A 13,796-nucleotide genomic window follows, 5' to 3' on the forward strand; every position below is an offset into this window, starting at 1 on the left:
TTCATATTATAATTTGGGTGGTAAGAAGGAAAATGTATTCATTTCCTATTCCATTGGTTTAATGCAGTGATTCTCAACCTTCTGGCCCTTTAAACACAGTTCCTCATGTTGTGACCCAACCATAAAATTATTTTCGTTGCTACTTCATAACTGTAATGTTGCTACTGTTATGAATCTCAATGTAAATATTAATATGCAGGATGGTCTTAGGTGACCCCTGTAAAAGGGTCGTTTGACTGCCGAAAGGGTCGCGACTCACAGGTTGACAACCGCTGGTTTAATGAGTTCTTTACTGTTACACTCTATTTTCTTTCTTCTTCCTTTTCTCTCTGTCCTCTGTTACTTTAAGAAAGGTGATTGTGTAGGGCCATTTTTTTTTAAATGAAGTATATACAGCTATTGGTACGTGATATTTATCAGTCCTATCACTTGATAACTTGAAATTTGAGATATATGTTAATAGGATAGAAAAACTATGACTTCTTTCCAAGTGGCCTCAATGTGCAGAATTTCTTAGAACTGGTGAGATAGGGAACTGAATGGTGTGCATTGAATTGCTTTGAGTTAATTATTTTTACAGAACCTGAGGATTCTAATGCCAGGGTGGCGTTCTACCTTTATTTATTAGGACACTGGCTCAGCTTCCTTAGACAATATAAATGTTTAGATCGGAGAGATATTACCAGTCAACAGTGAGCTATCAGTCCATCTTGAATGTATTCATGGACTTTGCCATGGCAGAGTAACTAGTTTATAGAAACTATTTGGCCTTCTCTAAACATTTTTTAGAAACATTTAATCTTGCCTCATGCCAAGAGAAAGACCCAAAAGATAAATAGATGTTCAGGTTTTTTAATCATATTTTTTCATGTAATTCACATACCATAATATTCACCCATTTAAAATATACAATTTAGGGGGTTTTAGTATATTGACAGAGTTGAGCAACCACCACAACAGTGTAATTGTAGACCATTGTCATCAGCCCAAAAAGAAACTCATTAGCAGTTCCTCTCCATCCCTGCCGGACAGCCCTCCTAAGCCCTAGTCTCTTTGTCTTTATGGATTTGCCTATTCTGTATATTTCACATGAATGGAATAATGCATTCACGATGTGGTCTTTTGTGGGTGGCTTCTCTTACGTAGCATAATGTTTTCCAGGTTCATCCATGTTACAGCATGTATCAGTACTTAATTCATTTTATTGCTGAATAACCTTCCATTTTATGGCTATACTACATTTATTTATCCCTTCATCAATGGATGAACATTTGTGTGTGTTTTTCTACCTTTTGGCTATTATGAATAATGCTGCTATAAACATCAATGCATAGTTTTTGTATGTACATATGTTTCATTTCTCTTGGGTATGTCCCAGAGGGTAGAATTGCTGGGTCATATGGTAACTTTATGTTTAACTTCTTGAAGAATTGCCAAAAGTTTCAAAAGTGGCTGCACAATTTCACATTTCCACCAGTGTGGTTTAATTTTTTATACATACTTGCCAGCACTGGTTATTATCTGTCTTTTCAGTTATAGCCATTCTAGTGGGTGTGAAATGATATCTCATGGTGTGTTTTTGTTTTTGTGTTTTTCCCCCCGTTTATTTGGATACCCCTTGAATAAAAAGATGGTGATGATACAATGATTCTTAGGAGCTTTTTGTCTAGCAGGAAGAGCGTATATGGAACTGTCTTAAATTTTTCATAATTTTTAACATAGAATCTTACAGCAGCACCTTTATCTTGTCCCTGAGATCATGGTTTTACTGGAAAACCCTGGATTTGATAATTTCCTAGAGGCTATTTTATTCTTTGAAAATCTTTTTATCAGGAGATACTGGTTTTATTTTTGAATTCAGCAAAACTTAGTTCAAAAATACTTCCTCAGAATTCTATTTGAAAATCAATTTTTCTTAGTTTATACATACAAAACTTATCATATACAGCTTAAATAAACAAGATGGTACTGTAGTATCATTGTGTTTTTTATTTACATTTTCCTAATGACTAATGATGTTGAGCATCCTTCCATATTTTTATTGGCTATTTGTATATTTTCTTTAGATAAATGTATATTCAAATCCTTTGCCAAATTTTTATTATTATGGGCTATTTGAATTTTTATTAGAGTTGTAAAATCTCTTCATGTGTTTGGATACATGTCCTTTGTCAGATTATGATTTACTAATGTTCTCTCCCATTCTGTGGTTTTGCTTTTCATTTTCTTGATGGTAATATTTGCTCCAGAAATGTCTTTAATTTTGATTTAGTACAATTTATCTACATTTTCTTTCATTGCTTGTGCTTTTGGTGTCATATGTAAGAAAGCATTGCCTAAACTAAGGTCACAAAGATTTATTTTTATATTTTACTAGAGGCCCAGTGCACAAATTCATGCACCAGTGGGGTTCCTTGGCCTGGCCTGCAGGATTGGGCTGAAACTGGCTCTCCGACATCCCCCTTGGGGTCCTGGATTGCAAGAGGGTGCAGGCCAGGCTGAGGGACCCCATTAGTGCATGATCCGGGCCGGGGAGGGATGCAGGAGATTGGCCAGCTGGGGAGGGACCACGGGAGGGCTCCAGGGCATATCTGACCCATCTCGCTCAGTCCCAATTGACTGGACCCCAGCAGCAAGCTAACCTACCAGTCAGAGCATCTGTCCCTGGGTGGTCAGTGCACATCATAGCGACTGGCCGACCGGTCAACTGTCTGACCCCTGATGGTCAGTGCACGTCATAGTGAGTGGCTGAGCAGTCTTAGCATATCATATTACGCTTTGATTGGTTGAATGGCCAACCTGATGACTGGACACATAGCATATTAGGCTTTTATTATATAGGATTCTAAAAATTTTTACAGTTTTAGCTCTTACACTTAGGTCTTTGGGCTAACTTTTGTATATTGTGTGGGATAGGAATCCAACATTATTTTTTTGCATGTGGCTATTCAATTGTCTTAACATTATCTGTTGAAAAAACTATTCTTCTCCCATTAGATTAGGTGCATTACATTAATTTTCAGATGTTAAACTAACCTTGCAATTCTAGGATAAATTCTACTTGGATATGGTTTATAATCTTTTTTATGTTACTTAATTCACTTTGCTAGTATTTTGTTGAGTAGTTCTATATCTATATTTATAAGGAATATTGGTGTGTAGTTGTATTTTTGTGTGAGATTCTATTGGGTTTGGTATCAGGATAATTCTGACCTCAAGGAATCAGTCAGAAACTATTAGCTTGTCTTTTATTTTTGGAAGAGTTTGGGAAAGATTGGCATTAATTTTTTAAATTTGTAGTAGAATTCACAATGAAGCCATCTGGACCTGGGCTTTTTTTTGTGGCAAGATTAATTATTCAATATCTTTTCTTGTAAATTTATTCAGATTACTATTTTTTTTTTCTTGAATCAGTTTTAGTAGCTTGTATCTTTCTAGGAGTTTATTCATTTTATCTAAATTATGTATTTTGTTGGCATAGAGTTATTGTATTATTTTCTGATAGTTATTTTTATTTTTGTGAGGGTAGGAATCCCAATTACTGTTTGGTGTCATTTGCTTTCAGCCTGAAGAACTCCCTTTACTTTTTTTTCCCAAAACATATATGCCAGCAGAAAAATTCTCTAGGCTTCTATCTTTATTTCTTTATGTAATCTTTATTTTTGAAACAGTTTCACTGGATATGAGATTTTTGGTTGACAATATTTTACTTTCAAAGCTTTAAATTTGTGATCCCATTATCCTCTGGCCTTCATTGTTTCTGATGAGAAGTCAGCTGTAAATGTTATTGGGATTCCCTTGTATTTGATGAGGCAGTTTCTCTTACAGATGTCAAGATTTTCTTTTTACTTTTGGTTTTCAGCATTTTGAGTCTGATGTATTTAAGTGTGGATATCCTAGCTTTTATCCTGCTTTGAGGTTGTTGAGCTTTATGGATGTACAGGTTAATGTTTTCCATCAATTTGGGATGTTTTCAGCTATTATTTCTGTGGATATGTTTATGACTTTCTGGTTGTTTTCTTCTGGTACTTCCATGAGGAGTATTCTGGTGCACTAATGGTGTCCCACATTTCTCTGAGGCTCTGCTTCTTTTTCTCCCCCTTCTTTCCCTTCTATGTCCTTCAGAATATAGAACCGGCATCAGTCTATCACCAAGTTCATTGATTATTTTTTCTTGTAGGTCAAATATACTACTGAGCCTCTCTACTGATTTTTTCCCCAGTTATACTTTTCAGCTCCAGAATTTCCATTTGTTTTTTTTTTTTTTTATAATTTCTCTCTCTTTATCGATATTCTCTATTTGATGGGGCATTGTAATCATACCTTCCTTTAATTCTTTAAGAAGTATTTAGTTCCTTGAACATAATATAATAACTGTTTGAAGTCTTTATCTGATATGTTTGGTACCTAGGCCCCCTCAAAGGCAGTTTCTATTGCCTGCTTTTTTCCTGTGTATGAGTTACGCTTTCTTGTTTCCTTTCACGAATCATATTTTTTTGTTGAAAATTGAAGATTTTATATAATATATTCCAGCAACTCTAAATACTGATTCCTCTCTGTTCTCCTCCCCCACACACTGGAGGAAGATGTTTTTGTTCTTTGTTTTGTTCTTCATTTATTTAATGACTTGGTTGTACTAACTCTGTGAAGTCTATCTCTCCCACAATGTAAAGATTCTGATGTCCCTGTTCAGAATTCTTATATTTTCCCTTAGTTTTACTTTTAGTCTGGCTCCCTAGGAGTCATTGCGGGTCTGCACAAGCCACTTATTGGTCAACACTTGTGCTTCAGTTCTCTCAGCCAGTTATATTTTTACTCTTACCATTGGGTGTTTATGTTACTTGGGGGCTATTACTAAAACTTAGGGAGCTCATGTATTTGCCCCAAGTTCAGCGAGGGCCTGGCACAGCCTTGGGCATCTACACGGTCTTTCAGCCTGCTAGGATGCATGTGATTGTATTATTAAGCTTGACTTAATAATAATTTCCCCTGGGGCGAATAGCTTATCTTTCAGCTAGTGTTTGGTCAGACGTTTTGCTTATGCCTCTTGTTCTAGTGAGGGTTTTGCCCTTTTTTGATGGATCTGTGTGCAGTTTGGGGAAGTGTTTTGAAGTCTGACCCATGTTTTGTTTTAATTGTTTCTGAGTAGGAACATGCACATAGCCTTTCCAATTGCCAGGGTTTACTGTGATCCCAGGAAGGCTTTTCTTGGTTGTTTCTTTCCCTGGTTCTTTCTGTTAAACTTGTGAACGTTCTGCCATTTTGCTTATTGCTAGTAGTATCATTAAGCTATCAACAACTCCGTATTGCTTTCTACCAAGCTCTTCACTGTTTTCAGCAATACCCTTGTATATGGAACTCCCTATGTTCTGCTTCAAATAAAGTCACTCCCTGGGTAAGAACTGAAAAGCTCTTCATCCTCCTTGCCTGCTTCTTCCTTGGGAGAACTGTGCTACTTCTCAGGAGGTAGGCACAGAGACAGTGGCCTGTTTCCCCACGAGTGATATCTCTAGCAGGTGCTAGACATGGAGGGTGGCATCTCTCGGTCTCCTCAGCTTGTTTCTCCCAGGTTGGAACCTCTGCCCGTGAGTGGACTGAGACAGTATTCTTGGCACCTACACTTGGGTTTGGGTTTCTATCATACAAGTAGGGACCTGGTTGAGGAATGGAACCTCAGTTCTTTTGCAGTAAAGTACCCGGAATAGAGTTTCTGTAACAGGGATCTGGGAATGGGAGAAGGAAGCAGGTCATGGCCCAGATGCTACAGACTCTCATTATTCTAACTCAGATTTAGTAGGTTTTCCTGGATGAATGTTTCTCCTTCCTCCCTCCCTCCCTCCCTCCCTGCCTCCCTCCCTTCCTCCCTCCCTCCCTCCCTCCCTCCTTCCTTCCTTCCTTCCTTCCTTCCTTCCTTCCTTCTTCTTCTTCTTCTTCTTTTTCTTCTTCTTCTTCTTCTTCTCCTCCTCCTCCTCCTCCTCCTCCTCCTCCTCCTTCTCCTTCTTCTTTTTTGCTTTTTGAATATTTTTTTTTATTGATTTCAGAGAGGAAGGGGGAGAGAGAGAGAGAGAGAGAGAGAGAGAGAGAGAGAGAGAGAGAGAGAGAGAGAGAGAAACATCAATGCTGAAAGAGAATCATTGCTTGGCTCTGAATGAATGTTTCTTCATTGGTATGCCCGTAGGACAATTTTGAGAGACTTTAAGTGATTTTTTTAAAATTAATTTTTCCCAGTTAAATAATTTTGTAAGAGAGATCTGCCAAATTTCTTACACTACCATTTTGGAAGTACCACTGTGATGGCCAGTTTTGATCTCTCTGAGGCTGCATGAATAGGTGGTAGAGTCCTCTAAGGTATCAGGGAGTCCTCAGCCTGAATTGTACAGTGTCAACCAGGAGTTTTGTTCAATTGCCTTCTGTTATACAGGAATCTGTTTGGCACCAGTATGTATGTATGTATGTATGTATGTATGTATGTGTGTGTATATATATACATATATTTATGTATATATATATATTTTTTTTTTCTTTTTAAGACTTAAAAGTCTAGATTTTTTTCCGTGTGAGAAAACCAGCTTCCAAGAGGTTAGGTAGTTTGCTCAGGGTTACACAACTTGTAAGAGAGGCCAAGTTCAGGCATGAACAACTGTCAACTCTAGAGTTTGTGCTTTTAGTCATTAGACTATATTGCCTCACATACAAATATTTTAATGTTATTTCAATTTATAATATTTGTCTTTTTTAGACATCTCACTGAAGCACATCTGTCTCAAAGCTGCTGATACCTGTAACTGTGATGGCAGAATATATTTCTGTTTGTACCTTTTTTGAGGACACTTTTCTCATTTTTTTCGTATCCTCATTTTTAATTCTGTAGCTGGGCCGGCTCTTCTCTGGCTATCTGCCTGGTATCGAAAACTAAGCCAAGTTACTCATTGCTCCTGGGGCCTTCAACACCCAGGGGAACTGAATTTTACTTACTGGAATCTATTGTTGTGTTCCAAGACTCACTTTCTCCCCACTCCTCATTCCCTGGGGCTCCAAGTAGATAAACAGTTGTCTGGCAACTGGACTATTTTAAGTTCTGAGGAGACTGGAGAGTTAGGCTAGACCAGGTGTGGAAAACTTCCTCAGGAGATAATGTGAAATCAGTGAGTGTAAAGGGACTTATAGACGCAGGGAGTGCAGAGCTCATCTCCCAGGAAACCCATGTTGTATCCTTGGTTTAGCTCCCTACGAGTTGTGTGACCTTGGTCTAGTCATTTAATCTCTATGGATCTTAATTTTGTCACTTGTAAAATGACTTGGCTGGAATGTGAATCTGTTGGGTCTCTTCAAAATTGGATGGGCTGTGATCTTGATGAGAATTCACAATGGATCAGTGAAGCTAGAGTTTATGACAGCAGGATTCTCCTAGGTTCTTGCTACAGAGCAGATTGCTTATATAAACAAAGGTAACGTGTGTGTTTTTTTGCCTTTCCAATTCTAGGCTGGAGTATTATAGTACGTGCTAGTTTATTTGTGTCAGGGTTAGGGCTCTGGGAGATATCTGTGAAGAGTTGGAGGAAGACAGATATACAAGCAGGCCCAGTAAGATGTGATGCTGAGTAAAACAGTCTTAGCCTAGTACACTTCTAGGGAATGCAGACTGGTGCAGCCACTGTGGAAAACAGTATGGAGGTTCCTCAAACAATTAAAAATGGAACTTCCCTTTGACCCAGACATCCGACTTCTGGGAATGTATCCTAAGAATTCCAAAACACCAATCAGAAAGAATATATGTACCCATATGTTCGTAACAGTGTTATTTACAATAGCTAAGATCTGGACAGCCCAAGTACACATCTACTCTCCTATCCACAGTGTATCTTAACGTTCTAATCTCTGCCCCCTCATCTGCATTGGGTAGTTTTCCTAAATTTGCCAATTTATGGGCTAATAGTGATAGTTCACTATTATTTTACTTTGTATTCCTTTGCTTATTGGTGAGGTTAATACTTTATAGGTAAGTTGTATTTTTCTCCTTCAAATTATCTGTGAATATTTCTTGCCTAGGTTTCTGTTGGTGTTTTAATGATGTTCTAGGACTCATAGGAACTCGTTACATAATAACGATTTAAATTCTTTCATTGTTGTTTGATTCAAATTGAAATGGTTTGTATTGATCCATCGCCTCCTTTTTTATTTCTTCTTAATAGTTTGTTTTTCATACTCGAGGAGGACCTGCTAGCTGTCAGTATAGTTAAAAGATAAGAAAACAGGAAAGTTGATTAATTTCTGCTCCCTCTGCTATCAAAGTGCTCTAAGAAACTGAGTTATTTGGCTCAGTTTACACCGATGTTGGAACATTAACCTCATGATCCATGGTTCACAGATTGGTGGGTGATTTGCTTTTGAGACTGCACTCACAAACTTAAGGTCCCAATCTAGGGAGGCTTGGATTTGGAGCTCTGTGCACTGCTTGGTACTTCTGCTGGTTCCTGTCAAAGTGTGTGTACCTCATGCCTGTTCGTTATGGAAATGATTTAGGAGAGGGAAGAAGAAGAAGTAGAGTTAGCACTAGACTGGGCCTAATGTGTACTAGTACAGCTGAAGGGTAGCTAATGTTCAGTTGTGGAACCACTCTACCTGGGTTAAAGTCAAAGCAGACATGGGTCAATTACAGGATTTTAAGTGGTTTACAGAATCATTGGGGAAGCTAATGAGGCAGATTCTAACATTTCGGGAATGCATTTGAGAACTGTTCTGTAGAAGCAGGCCACCAAGACTGCTATTGCCTTTCCTAGATGGAGCAGTGGCCTTTGTCAGAAAGCTGCTGTGGAAAATCCAGATGTTTTCGTAGTTGTGCTTGTCTCTGAAACAGAAGCAGCAGGAAAAAACAGCTTCCAACCAATTTCTATCTTCCAGATCTTGTTCAAGTGCATATAATTGGTAATGCTTAAATTACTTCTAGCACTCTAGTGTAGGAAGCCCCAGAAATGTAGTTTTTAGTATTTATAGACAGAAAAAAAAACACATTCGAAGGAGATTGGAGTGGATATCGAATGCCAATTGTCATATCCAACACAGTGCTCATTTCATTATGACTCTTAATAACAATATGATATGATTTTTTTGCATAAATAAATAAACAAATAAGTAAAAAAAGGTAGCCATTGGTTATATAGTATAAGTAACATCACCAATAGCAATTTGGTCCTCTGTAGTTAATGGATTATCGTGGATTTAATTGAACTGAGAAAATAAATAAGAAGAGAGTCATCATGAGATGAAGTGGGGGCATATCTCCCTGGCACAAGGATATAGTTGTACTTAAAGCCATGGGACTAGATCATGCTACTTAAGGATAATGTTTTAGGCAGAAATCTTTGAAAATGCCAATATTTAAGATAACACCTAGGAAAGGGAAGCATGCAAATAAATAAGGGGGAAACAGTAGAAAAGATAAAGGAGAACCTACTTTAATTTACATGGCAAAATTGACAATCGCCTAGAACATTTTTCTTCAAACTATATCTGCCAGGGAGGTCTGGTGGTTTGAAATAATCTGGTATGGCTGTCCACATTCATCAGATTAATAAGATAATTACCAATTCTCTACCTCACTTTGTATCAACATAGCCCGAAACACAAATGGAAGTTTTTGCCCAAATGATGTAAATTTAGTCACTTGCAAACATCCCTGGTCACTCTGCAGAGTGAGTGGTGTCCCTCAGCCTGGCCTGCGGGATCGGGCTGAAACCAGCAGTCCAACGTCCCCTGAGGGGTCCAGGAGTGCGAGAGGGCACTCTGCAAAGTTGCTGTCACTGGCAGCTCCTGCATTGAGCGTCTGCCCCTTGGTGGTCAGTGCGCATCAGACCTACCAGCTGGTTGGCCAGTCGCTTAGCCTTTATATATATACTAGAAGCCCGTTGCACGAAGATTCGTGCAATAGGCCTTCCTTCCCATGGCTGCTGGCACCGGTTTTCCTCTGGCACTTGGGACCCAGGCCTTTGGTCTGGCCGCAGCAGAGAAGCCAAGTCTCTTCAGTCTTCACTCCACGCCTGCATATGCAAATTAACCACCATCTTTGTTGGGTTAGTTTACAGAGTCACTCTGATTGGCTGGTGGGCATAGCAGAGTGCCACCAATTTGCATGTTTCTCTTTTATTAGTGTAGATAGATTTGAAAAGCTCTTTTCCCATTGTGGTTTGTCAAGTAGTTGAATATATTAAGCTTGGGACAGGAGACAATGTCAGGGTGAACATATACGAGGATTCACACCCTCAAAGAGAAGTGTACCTTTGGTGGCCTCTGGTGTCCTTGCTTTTACAAGTCACTCTGCTGAGACCGTGGCTGCATCTTGGGGTTGCTGTTGAATCCAGATAGTGTTCATCTTGTCCTCATTTGAATTCTACTCAGTTTTGCCAAACTAAAAGTTTATTAGTTAGTGACTTTTAGGAAGGTTAGTAAGATTGCCACCATATAACTATATTTTATGAAAACGGAGGAAAACCTCCTTTTAAGTTAAGTACATCTCTTTGTCACTAAAGGAAGAAAAACAAAATTCGTGAAGTGGTGAAGTGGAGCCTGGTAGTTGCGCTGTAGCTGCCAGGTAGCTGCCAGAGTTTGTTGTGGGATCAGAGTGAGCCTGGATACATGGAGCATGGAAAATTCCTGATCCTTGTCATCACAGCATTTGGCTCACAGCCCTCTCCTCTCCAAGACAGAGGCGCTGGCATTTCTGATTTTGTTTTCTATTTCTGTCCCTCCTTACAGGGAGAAATTCAATGTATTTTTGCTAAAACTTTCTAGAGCTGAATTTTGGAACATCAGAGGACAAACTCCTCATGCAAGACTTATAGGAGTTTGTCCTGTAGGAGTTAGACTTCTTTATCAATCTAATTATAGATCAAAGATTTCCTATATCCACCTGTTTACTCCTTCATGGTGCCCATAAGAGGTGGGACATACAGGAACTTAGAAGTTCTAGGTAGGAGTTCTTTGTCCTTAACGCTTTTCCAGGGTCTTATGGAGATCAACATTCTTAACTTTTAAGCCTCAGTTTCCTTGTCTTTAAATGAGCCAGTACTACCTACTTCAAAAGTGATATTCAAAATATCTGACAGCCAGTGGGGCCTGGCTTTTGGCCAGTCAGACAGATGCCATATGCATCTGGTAAGGTTGTTCCCGGCACATACCAGCTGAATGGCATCCAGGACTATTTGACGGAGTTGCTCTAAGGGTAAAATAGAATCATGCATGTGAATGTACTTTGAAAACTGTAAAGGGGTACATGAGTCTGTGCTATTAATGCAAAATACATGCATTGGGCCGGACATTTGAGAAGTGCTTTGGGATGTTTGACCAAAAGATTTTTTAAATGAGAATAAAGAATCATTGCCTTATAGATTCAACTTATTTAAAAACCAGTTTCCTATAAAGTTAAACAAATGCTTATTATACAATCCAGCAATTTCACTCCTAGGTATTTTCCCCAAGAGAAATAAAAACATATACCCACATAAAGGCTTGTATGTAAATATTCATCATAGTTTTATTCGTAATAACTAAAAGCTGGCAGCGACTCACATGTCCATCACCTGGTGAATGGATAAACACCCTGTGATGCTTCCGTATAGTGGAATACTACTCAGCAACACAAAGGAGTGAGGGACTGATGGGCACCACAAAACAGATGTATCTCAGAAGCATGAGGCTGAGTGAAAGAAGAGACACACAAAGCATTACATACCATACAATCCCATGTATGTAAAATTCCATTAGAGGCAGACGTTTAGTGACAGAAGATTGACTGACTGCAAGAGGCATGAGGGAACTTTATGATGTGATGGCAAATTTCTATGTCTTGATTATGGTGGTGATATATATATATATATATATATATATATATATATATATATATTTATTTTCATTGAATTGTACATTGAAAATTGATCAGTTTTACTTTTTGTAAATTAGACCAATAAAAAGCTGACAAAAAATTGAAATAGGTAAAATAGTTTGCTTGTAAAAAAATAAGTAGAAAATGTATTGTTGAAAGAGAAAGGAGAAACATTATATTACAAATCAAAATAGCTCCCCTTCATAGTTTATATATTTCAACTTTGGCTTTTGAGTAATACATTTCAGCCTCATCTCTTGCATTGAGCACTAGTATCTAGTAGCACCAAACTTGCTATGAAGTCCTCCCAGCCCACTGTATTATTTCTCTTTTTGCTGTCATTTGCTTATGCTGAACACTTGCCTGGAATAGCGCCCTTCCCTGCCCTGCCCTGCCCTGCCCTGCCCTGCCCTGCCCTGCCCTGCCCTGGGACTCCATGTCCTGTCCTCTCTCCCTCACCTGGCTAACTCCTGCTTACCCTTGATGATTCAGCTTGGAATTCGTCTTCTCCAGGAGGTTTTCCTTGATTTCTCCTCTCTCCTGCACATTGGGACACCTTTGGGTATCTCTGTCTGCTAGCTTTATCATTCCATTTGCCAGATTACACTATAATTAGTTCTTTCCTAAAATAAAGTAATCTTTTTTAGAAGTTAGTCACCATATCTTACACATTTTTTTTAATCCCTATTGCCCAGCACGTTGCTGATGGTCTATAAATGTTTGAGAATAAATAAATGGGAGTGTCTCAGGGTATTGTGGTAAGGCAGTGTTTGATTGTGAAAAGAACAGAAAAGAAGGAAGAGCTCATTGAATCTTTATTTTAAAAATTGATTTCAGAGAGGAATGATGAGGGGAGAGAGATAGAAACATCAATGATGAAAGAGAATCATTGATGGGCTGCCTCCTGCACGCCCCCTACTGGGGATCAAGCTCACAACCTGGCCATGTGCCCTGACCAGGAATCAAACTGTGACCTCCTGGTTCAGAGGTTGACACTCAACCACTGCCTGGAATAGATTAAGATTAAGGAATCTTAATCTCTCAGTAGTTAGAGTAACTTTTATTTAATAACTTACTTTTTGTTTATACATTTGCTTATACATTGTGTAGGCCTCAGCTTTCTCCAACAGAAAATGAGGAAAATAGTCTTATGTACTGGATAGGATTGCTATGAAACATGAATAAGAGGATGTATGTGAAAGCACTCTGTATAATAACACAGTTTGCACATGAGTTATTACTATATCCTTGGAAGAGTATAATTTCTCAGCTCTAGAATATAGTAATGCAAAACCAAACCACATAGGTAAAGTCTATTTACCTATTTGGCTATTTAAGCGTAGCTTCAGCTTTACACTGATACATTCACCTGACTCCTTGTTACAACGTCCTTGTTAGAACATCTAGTTAGGACATCCTCTGTTTGTGAGCGACGTCTGTTGTCTTGTCATATCTGTTCACTCTGTGTTATTTCTATCGAAGCAATTGCCAAAACAGTCTGTAAAAATGTTCAAGACTTAGCTCTTGTTTTATTTATTTTTGGGCCCTCTGGAGTACTTAATAAAAAGCACTGCACCCAGAAATGCTAAAATGACAAACCAAGTAGAGCATAACATAGAACTCTAGAGAAATGTTATCCAGTTTTCTTTAAGAAGGCTAGCTTTCAAAGTAAAATTGTAATTGCATTTTATTTTTAGACTCTGTTCAAATAATTTTGGGTCACCACAGAAACTTTCCAAGCTTAAGGTAATAAAAATGTCCCAGATCTTTGGAAGGCTACTGATGTCTTCATTTGGAACTTTGTGAGATAGAAGAATTCCACTGTATCTAAGATTAATTTCCACAAGTCTCAAAGTCTGAACTGTAGCATGTTATCTATGTGGCACATGAGTTATTATTATATCCTTGGAAGAGTGTA

The 13,796-nt window shown here is 38.4% G+C and overlaps 1 protein-coding gene across 3 annotated transcripts in view; it reads left to right on the forward strand.

Annotated features, from left to right (window-relative positions):
- Window positions 1–13,796, forward strand: part of CPQ (carboxypeptidase Q) — a 338,008-nt gene that overhangs the window by 61,731 nt on the left and 262,481 nt on the right. The window lies entirely within an intron of this gene.

This window comes from Myotis myotis, unplaced genomic scaffold (assembly GCF_014108235.1).
Source record: "Myotis myotis isolate mMyoMyo1 unplaced genomic scaffold, mMyoMyo1.p scaffold_m19_p_16, whole genome shotgun sequence".
Classification (NCBI taxonomy): Eukaryota; Metazoa; Chordata; class Mammalia; order Chiroptera; family Vespertilionidae; genus Myotis; species Myotis myotis.